A 9,387-nucleotide genomic window follows, 5' to 3' on the forward strand; every position below is an offset into this window, starting at 1 on the left:
CTCGCGTCTTGTGACGGCCGGCCGCCCAACAACCTGCCCGCTTGACCCTATCCCCTCCTCTCTTCTCCAGACCATTTCCGGAGACCTTCTCCCTTACCTCACCTCGCTCATCAACTCATCCCTGACCGCTGGCTACGTCCCTCCCGTCTTCAAGAGAGCGAGAGTTGCACCCCTTCTGAAAAAACCTACACTCGATCCCTCCGATGTCAACAACTACAGAACAGTATCCCTTCTCTCTTTTCTCTCCAAAACTCTTGAGCGTGCCGTCCTTGGCCAGCTCTACCGCTATCTCTCTCAGAATGACCTTCTTGATCCAAATCAGTCAGGTTTCAAGACTAGTCATTCAACTGAGACTGCTCTTCTCTGTATCACGGAGGCGCTCCGCACTGCTAAAGCTAACTCTCTCTCCTCTGCTCTCATCCTTCTAGACCTATCGGCTGCCTTCGATACTGTGAACCATCAGATCCTCCTCTCCACCCTCTCCGAGTTGGGCATCTCCGGCGCGGCCCACGCAGATTGCGTCCTACCTGACAGGTCGCTCCTACCAGGTGGCGTGGCAGAATCTGTCTCCTCACCACGCGCTCTCACCACTGGTGTCCCCCAGGGCTCTGTTCTAGGCCCTCTCTTATTCTCGCTATACACCAAGTCACTTGGCTCTGTCATAACCTCACATGGTCTCTCCTATCATTGCTATGCAGACGACACACAATTAATCTTCTCCTTTCCCCTTCTGATGACCAGGTGGCGATCGCATCTCTGCATGTCTGGCAGACATATCAGTGTGGATGACGGATCACCACCTCAAGCTGAACCTCAGCAAGACGGAGCTCCTCTTCCTCCCGGGAAGGACTGCCCGTTCCATGATCTCGCCATCACGGTTGACAACTCCATTGTGTCCTCCTCCCAGAGCGCTAAGAACCTGGGTGATCCTGGACAACACCCTGACGTTCTCAACTAACATCAAGGCGGTGTCCCGTTCCTGTAGGTTCATGCTCTACAACATCCGCAGAGACGACCCTGCCTCACACAGGAAGCGGCGCAGGTCCTAATCCAGGCACTCGTCATCTCCCGTCTTGATTACTGCAACTCGCTGTTGGCTGGGCTCCCTGCCTGTGCCATTAAACCCCTACAACTCATCCAGAACGCCGCAGCCCGTCTGGTGTTCAACCTTCCCAAGTTCTCTCACGTCACCCCGCTCCTCCGCTCTCTCCACTGGATTCCAGTTGAAGCTCGCATCCGCTACAAGACCATGGTGCTCGCCACGGAGCTGTGAGGGGAACTGCACCTCAGTACCTCCAGGCTCTGATCAGGCCCTACACCCAAACAAGGGCACTGCGTTCATCCACCTCTGGCCTGCTCGCCTCCCTACCACTGAGGAAGTACAGTTCCCGCTCAGCCCAGTCAAAACTGTTCGCTGCTCTGGCCCCCAATGGTGGAACAAACTCCCTCACGACGCCAGGACAGCGGAGTCAATCACCACCTTCCGGAGACACCTGAAACCCCACCTCTTCAAGGAATACCTAGGATAGGGTAAGTAAGGGTAAGTAATCCTTCTCACCCCCCTTCTCCCCCAACAAGATTTAGATGCAAGTGGCTGTTCCACTGGTTGTCATAAGGTGTATGCACCAATTTGTAAGTCGCTCTGGATAAGAGCGTCTGCTAAATGACTTAAATGTAAATGTAAATGTAGCAGCTGACTGACTGTCTGAGTGACAGTGTGGCTGCATCAGTAGCTGACTGACTGTCTGAGTGACTGTGTGGCTGTAGCAGCTGACTGACTTCCTGAGTGACTGTGTGGCTGCAGCAGCTGACTGACTGTCTGAGTGACTGTGTGGCTGTAGCAGGTGAGTGACTGTGTGAGTGACTGTGTGGCTGTAGCAGCTGACTGACTGTCTGAGTGACTGTGTGGCTGCATCAGTAGCTGACTGACTGTCTGAGTGACTGTGTGGCTGTAGCAGCTGACTGACTTCCTGAGTGACTGTGTGGCAGCAGCAGCTGACTGACTGTCTATGTGACTGTGTGGCTGTAGCAGCTGACTGACTACCTGACTGACTGTGTGGCTGCAGCAGCTGACTGACTGTCTGAGTGACTGTGTGGCTGCAGCAGCTGACTAACTGTCTGAGTGACTGTGTCGCTGTAGCAGCTGACTGACTGTCTGAGTGACTTTGTGGCAGCAGCAGATGATTGACTGCCTGAGTGACTGTCTGGCTGCAGCAGCTGACAGACTGTCTGAGTGACTGAGTGACTGTGTGGCTGCAGCAGCTGACTGACTACCTGATTGACTGTGTGGCTGTAGCAGCTGACTGACTGTCTGAGTGACTGTGTGGCTGTAGCAGCTGACTGACTGTCTGAGTGACAGTGTGGCTGCATCAGTAGCTGACTGACTGTCTGAGTGACTGTGTGGCTGTAGCAGCTGACTGACTTCCTGAGTGACTGTGTGGCTGCAGCAGCTGACTGACTGTCTGAGTGACTGTGTGGCTGTAGCAGGTGAGTGACTGTGTGAGTGACTGTGTGGCTGTAGCAGCTGACTGACTGTCTGAGTGACTGTGTGGCTGCATCAGTAGCTGACTGACTGTCTGAGTGACTGTGTGGCTGTAGCAGCTGACTGACTTCCTGAGTGACTGTGTGGCTGCAGCAGCTGACTGACTGTCTGAGTGACTGTGTGGCTGTAGCAGCTGACTGACTGTCTGAGTTACTGTGTGGCTGTAGCAGCTGACTGACTCTCTGAGTGACTTTGTGGCAGCAGCAGCTGACTGACTGTCTGAGTGACTGTGTGGCTGCAGCAGCTGACTGACTGTCTGAGTGACTGTGTGACTGCAGCAGCTGATTGACTGCCTGAGTAACTGTCTGGCTGCAGCAGCTGACGGACTGTCTGAGTGACTGAGTGACTGTGTGGCTGCAGCAGCTGACTGACTGCCTGATTGACTGTGTGGCTGTAGCAGCTGACTGACTGTCTGAGTGACTGTGTGGCTGTAGCAGCTGACTGACTGTCTGAGTGACGGTGTGGCTGCATCAGTAGCTGACTGACTCTCTGAGTGACTGTGTGGCTGTAGCAGCTGACTGACTTCCTGACTGACTGTGTGGCTGCAGCAGCTGACTGACTGTCTGAGTGACTGTGTGGCTGTAGCAGGTGAGTGACTGTGTGAGTGACTGTGTGGCTGTAGCAGCTGACTGACTGTCTGAGTGACTGTGTGGCTGCATCAGTAGCTGACTGACTGTCTGAGTGACTGTGTGGCTGTAGCAGCTGACTGACTTCCTGAGTGACTGTGTGGCTGCAGCAGCTGACTGACTGTCTGAGTGACTGTGTGGCTGTAGCAGCTGACTGACTGTCTGAGTGACTGTGTGGCTGCAGCAGCTGATGGACTTTCTGAGCGACTGAGTAACTGTCTGGCTGCAGCAGCTGATGGACTTTCTGAGCGACTGAGTGACTGTGTGGCTGCAGCAGCTGACTGACTGCCTGATTGACTGTGTGGCTGTAGCAGCTGACTGACTGTCTGAGTGACTGTGTGGCTGCATCAGTAGCTGACTGACTGTCTGAGTGACTGTGTGGCTGTAGCAGCTGACTGACTTCCTGAGTGACTGTGTGGCTGCAGCAGCTGACTGACTGTCTGAGTGACTGTGTGGCTGCATCAGTAGCTGACTGACTGTCTGAGTGACTGTGTGGCTGTAGCAGCTGACTGACTTCCTGAGTGACTGTGTGGCTGCAGCAGCTGACTGACTGTCTGAGTGACTGTGTGGCTGTAGCAGGTGAGTGACTGTGTGAGTGACTGTGTGGCTGTAGCAGCTGACTGACTGTCTGAGTGACTGTGTGGCTGCATCAGTAGCTGACTGACTGTCTGAGTGACTGTGTGGCTGTAGCAGCTGACTGACTTCCTGAGTGACTGTGTGGCTGCAGCAGCTGATTGACTGCCTGAGTAACTGTCTGGCTGCAGCAGCTGACAGACTTTCTGAGCTTTCTGACTGAGTGACTGTGTGGCTGCAGCAGCTGACTGACTGCCTGATTGACTGTGTGGCTGTAGAAGCTGACTGACTGTCTGAGTGACTGTGTGGCTGTAGCAGCTGACTGACTGTCTGAGTGACGGTGTGGCTGCATCAGTAGCTGACTGACTGTCTGAGTGACTGTGTGGCTGTAGCAGCTGACTGACTGTCTGAGTGACTGTGTGGCTGCAGCAGCTGATTGACTGCCTGAGTAACTGTCTGGCTGCAGCAGCTGACAGACTTTCTGAGCGACTGAGTGACTGTGTGGCTGCAGCAGCTGACTGACTGCCTGATTGACTGTGTGGCTGTAGAAGCTGACTGACTGTCTGAGTGACTGTGTGGCTGTAGCAGCTGACTGACTGTCTGAGTGACGGTGTGGCTGCATCAGTAGCTGACTGACTGTCTGAGTGACTGTGTGGCTGTAGCAGCTGACTGACTTCCTGAGTGACTGTGTGGCTGCAGCAGCTGACTGACTGCCTGATTGACTGTGTGGCTGTAGCAGCTGACTGACTGTCTGAGTGACTGTGTGGCTGTAGCAGCTGACTGACTGTCTGAGTGACTTTGTGGCAGCAGCAGCTGACTGACTGTCTGAGTGACTGTGTGGCTGCAGCAGCTGATTGACTGCCTGAGTAACTGTCTGGCTGCAGCAGCTGACAGACTATCTGAGCGACTGAGTGACTGTCTGAGTGACTGTGTGGCTGTAGCAGCTGACTGACTGTCTGAGTGACTGTGTGGCTGCAGCAGCTGATTGACTGCCTGAGTAACTGTCTGGCTGCAGCAGCTGATGGACTTTCTGAGCGACTGAGTGACTGTGTGGCTGCAGCAGCTGACTGACTGCCTGATTGACTGTGTGGCTGTAGCAGCTGACTGACTGTCTGAGTGACTGTGTGGCTGTAGCAGCTGACTGACTGTCTGAGTGACGGTGTGGCTGCATCAGTAGCTGACTGACTGTCTGAGTGACTGTGTGGCTGTAGCAGCTGACTGACTTCCTGAGTGACTGTGTGGCTGCAGCAGCTGACTGACTGTCTGAGTGACTGTGTGGCTGCATCAGTAGCTGACTGACTGTCTGAGTGACTGTGTGGCTGTAGCAGCTGACTGACTTCCTGAGTGACTGTGTGGCTGCAGCAGTAGCTGACTGACTGTCTGAGTGACGGTGTGGCTGCATCAGTAGCTGACTGACTGTCTGAGTGACTGTGTGGCTGTAGCAGCTGACTGACTTCCTGACTGACTGTGTGGCTGCAGCAGCTGACTGACTGTCTGAGTGACTGTGTGGCTGTAGCAGGTGAGTGACTGTGTGAGTGACTGTGTGGCTGTAGCAGCTGACTGACTGTCTGAGTGACTGTGTGGCTGCATCAGTAGCTGACTGACTGTCTGAGTGACTGTGTGGCTGTAGCAGCTGACTGACTTCCTGAGTGACTGTGTGGCTGCAGCAGCTGACTGACTGCCTGATTGACTGTGTGGCTGTAGCAGCTGACTGACTGTCTGAGTGACTGTGTGGCTGTAGCAGCTGACTGACTGTCTGAGTGACTTTGTGGCAGCAGCAGCTGACTGACTGTCTGAGTGACTGTGTGGCTGCAGCAGCTGATTGACTGCCTGAGTAACTGTCTGGCTGCAGCAGCTGACAGACTATCTGAGCGACTGAGTGACTGTGTGGCTGCAGCAGCTGACTGACTGCCTGATTGACTGTGTGGCTGCAGCAGCTGACTAACTGTCTGAGTGATGGTGTGGCTGCATCAGTAGCTGACTGACTGTCTGAGTGACTGTGTGGCTGTAGCAGCTGACTGACTTCCTGAGTGACTGTGTGGCTGCAGCAGCTGACTGACTGTCTGAGTGATGTGTTGCTATAGCAGCTGACTGACTGTGTGAGTGACTGTGTGGCTGTAGCAGCTGACTGACTGTCTGAGTGACTGTGTGGCTGCATCAGTAGCTGACTGACTGTCTGAGTGACTGTGTGGCTGTAGCAGCTGACTGACTTCCTGAGTGACTGTGTGGCTGTAGCAGCTGACTGACTTCCTGAGTGACTGTGTGGCTGCAGAAGCTGACTGACTGTCTGAGTGACTGTGTGGCTGCAGCAGCTGATTGACTGCCTGAGTAACTGTCTGGCTGCAGCAGCTGACGGACTGTCTGAGTGACTGAGTGACTGTGTGGCTGTAGCAGCTGACTGACTGTCTGAGTGACGGTGTGGCTGCATCAGTAGCTGACTGACTGTCTGAGTGACTGTGTGGCTGTAGCAGCTGACTGACTTCTTGAGTGACTGTGTGGCTTCAGCAGCTGACTGACTGTCTGAGTGACTGTGTGGCTGTAGCAGCTGACTGACTGTGCGAGTGACTGTGTGGCTGTAGCAGCTGACTGACTGTCTGATTGACTGTGTGGCTGCATCAGTAGCTGACTGACTGTCTGAGTGACTGTGTGGCTGTAGCAGCTGACTGACTGTGCGAGTGACTGTGTGGCTGTAGCAGCTGACTGACTGTCTGATTGACTGTGTGGCTGCATCAGTAGCTGACTGACTGTCTGAGTGACTGTGTGGCTGTAGCAGCTGACTGACTTCCTGGGTGACTGTTTGGCTGCATCAGCTGACTGACTGTCTGAGTGACTGTGTGGCTGCAGCAGCTGATTGACTGCCTGAGTAACTGTCTGGCTGCAGCAGCTGACGGACTGTCTGAGTGACTGAGTGACTGTGTGGCTGTAGCAGCTGACTGACTGTCTGAGTGACGGTGTGGCTGCATCAGTAGCTGACTGACTGTCTGAGTGACTGTGTGGCTGTAGCAGCTGACTGACTTCCTGAGTGACTGTGTGGCTTCAGCAGCTGACTGACTGTCTGAGTGACTGTGTGGCTGTAGCAGCTGACTGACTGTGCGAGTGACTGTGTGGCTGTAGCAGCTGACTGACTGTCTGAGTGACTGTTTGGCTGCATCAGTAGCTGACTGACTGTCTGAGTGACTGTGTGGCTGTAGCAGCTGACTGACTGTCTGAGTGACTGTGTGGCTGTAGCAGCTGACTGACTGTCTGAGTGACTGTGTGGCTGTAGCAGCTGACTGACTGCCTGAGTGACTGTGTGGCTGCAGCAGAAGCTGCTGACTGACTGCCTGAGTGACTGTGTGGCTGCAGCAGAAGCAGCTGACTGACTGCCTGAGTGACTGTGTAGCTTCATCAGTAGCTGACTGATTGACTTTCTGTCAGGCCAGGACATGAATGATACACCTTTACAGAGAAACATGACAGACAGTTTTACTATCTACCAGCAGCTACCAAATTGTCTTTTGTAACCTTCTCTCCTTATCCCCTCTCACACACGTACTATCTCAATCCTCCGTTAGCTCTATCTCTCTGACTCATATTTCCCTCTCTTCTCTGTTATATCTCACCCTGAATCCTGACTCATATTCCCTCTCTTCTCTCCCACCCTGAATCCTGACTCATATTCCCTCTCTTCTCTCCCACCCTGAATCCTGACTCATATTCCCCTCTCTTCTCTGTTATATCTCACCCTGAATCCTGACTCATATTCCCCTCTCTTCTCTGTTATATCTCACCCTGAATCCTGACTCATATTCCCTCTCTTCTCTGTTATATCTCACCCTGAATCCTGACTCATATTTCCATCTCTTCTCTGTTATATCTCACCCTGAATCCTGACTCATATTCCCTCTCTTCTCTGTTATATCTCACCCTGAATCCTGACTCATATTCCCTCTCTTCTCTGTTATATCTCACCCTGAATCCTGACTCATATTCCCCTCTCTTCTCTGTTATATCTCACCCTGAATCCTGACTCATATTTCCCTCTCTTGTCTGTTATATCTCACCCTGAATCCTGACTCATATTCCCTCTCTTCTCTGTTATATCTCACCCTGAATCCTGACTCATATTCCCCTCTCTTCTCTCTCATTAAGCAATACGGCCCAAGCGGGTGTGGTATTTTGTCTGCATACCACGGTTCAGGGTTGTTCTTGTACTTGACGCATCACGGAGTGGCTGGATTCAGCCCTTAGCAGTGGTATAATGGCTATATATCACAAACCCAGAGGTGCCTTATTGCTTTGATAAACCGTTTGCCAACAATGTAAGGCAAGGAATGACTCAAATAAATTGAAAATGTTGCTTTATTAAATAAATACATTCTGCCATAAAAAGTAGTCCTGACAAAAGTTTTGTTGCTAGACTGGTTGCTATGCAATAGAATCACAGGCTAGCTAGCGAGCATACAATAAATGTATGTAAAAAAAAATAGCATTAACACTAATTCCAGAGTGACTAACACATGCCAATTATGTATTCATGTTGCTCTGAATGTTGCCATGTATTGGGTACGAATGAAAAAAATGTCCCATGTTATCGTTGGTTGTTTGCTTGCCCATGTTGTCGTTTGTTGTCTCCAAGCTGTTGGAAATATTAGCTGTTCTTTTAGCTGGGGGAGCTGCTGCTGCTATGTCAGATAGAATAGTGCTCCACCGCTACCTCGCTTCCAGTAACTTCCAGAGAGGTTTCGGATCTGTGTCCACTGACAGACATTATTTATCGTGTCTCTAGTCTGGCATCCAGCAGTTCCTGGATCATGGTGTTTCAGAGTCAGTGGTTTGTTGAAATCTGTGACGTGCCAGCTATTTTGCAGATCTTTGGCAGCATTGTTGCGAGGGTGTTCTCCACTCTTTTGACTACCTGAAACATAAAACAAAATAACCTTAGCTAATATTTAGGCCTACGTAGCTACCGCTTATATTGCCAGGGTAAATTAGATTGAGCTAGCTAGCTAACAGTTACGTAGCATATGTATCCGTTAACAGATGACCATTTCGGGTGGAGGTACAACGCGGGGAGTCGGAGGGAAGGAGGTGCAGATATTTCTTAAGGGAAGCTACTGGGCAGAGGGGATCCCACGGCAGTTCAAACAGAAATCCCCGTCTCCCTGCATGTCGTGTTCAGCTATGGCTGCGTGGTGGGCAGCTTTGTCACCCGCATCTTTCCTCAACTTTTTAATTCCGACTACATTGTTGCTCGTTGGGAATTCGGAGTCCTTCTGTATATTCCATGCCAAACTGAGAGTAGGGTAGTTGCTATGTCGGTTGAAACCAGCTCTGAGTCCAGCATATTTACTAATCACATATTCTTCGCCATTCATGTTCCTCACTGAACCATAAACGTCCCGTAGCATGACATTCAGCTCCATTTTTGTTGTATTCCCAAACTCACAATGTATCCATTTGTCTGTTACGCCAGTCAGTGAAGCACGTAAGTGCCCATTTAGTTTGTTTCACCGTGTTTCTTTTCATTTATTTTTCTCTCAAGTTCATCTAAATGCTTTTGTTCTAAATGGGAATGTCAAACTATTGTTGATGTAGCCATTGAATGAAGGTGAAAAGGCTCAAGGATATCAAGGTGACTAAACGTCATCGTCATGGTTACACAGT

Source organism: Oncorhynchus keta, chromosome 18, assembly GCF_023373465.1.
Source record: "Oncorhynchus keta strain PuntledgeMale-10-30-2019 chromosome 18, Oket_V2, whole genome shotgun sequence".
NCBI lineage: Eukaryota > Metazoa > Chordata > Actinopteri > Salmoniformes > Salmonidae > Oncorhynchus > Oncorhynchus keta.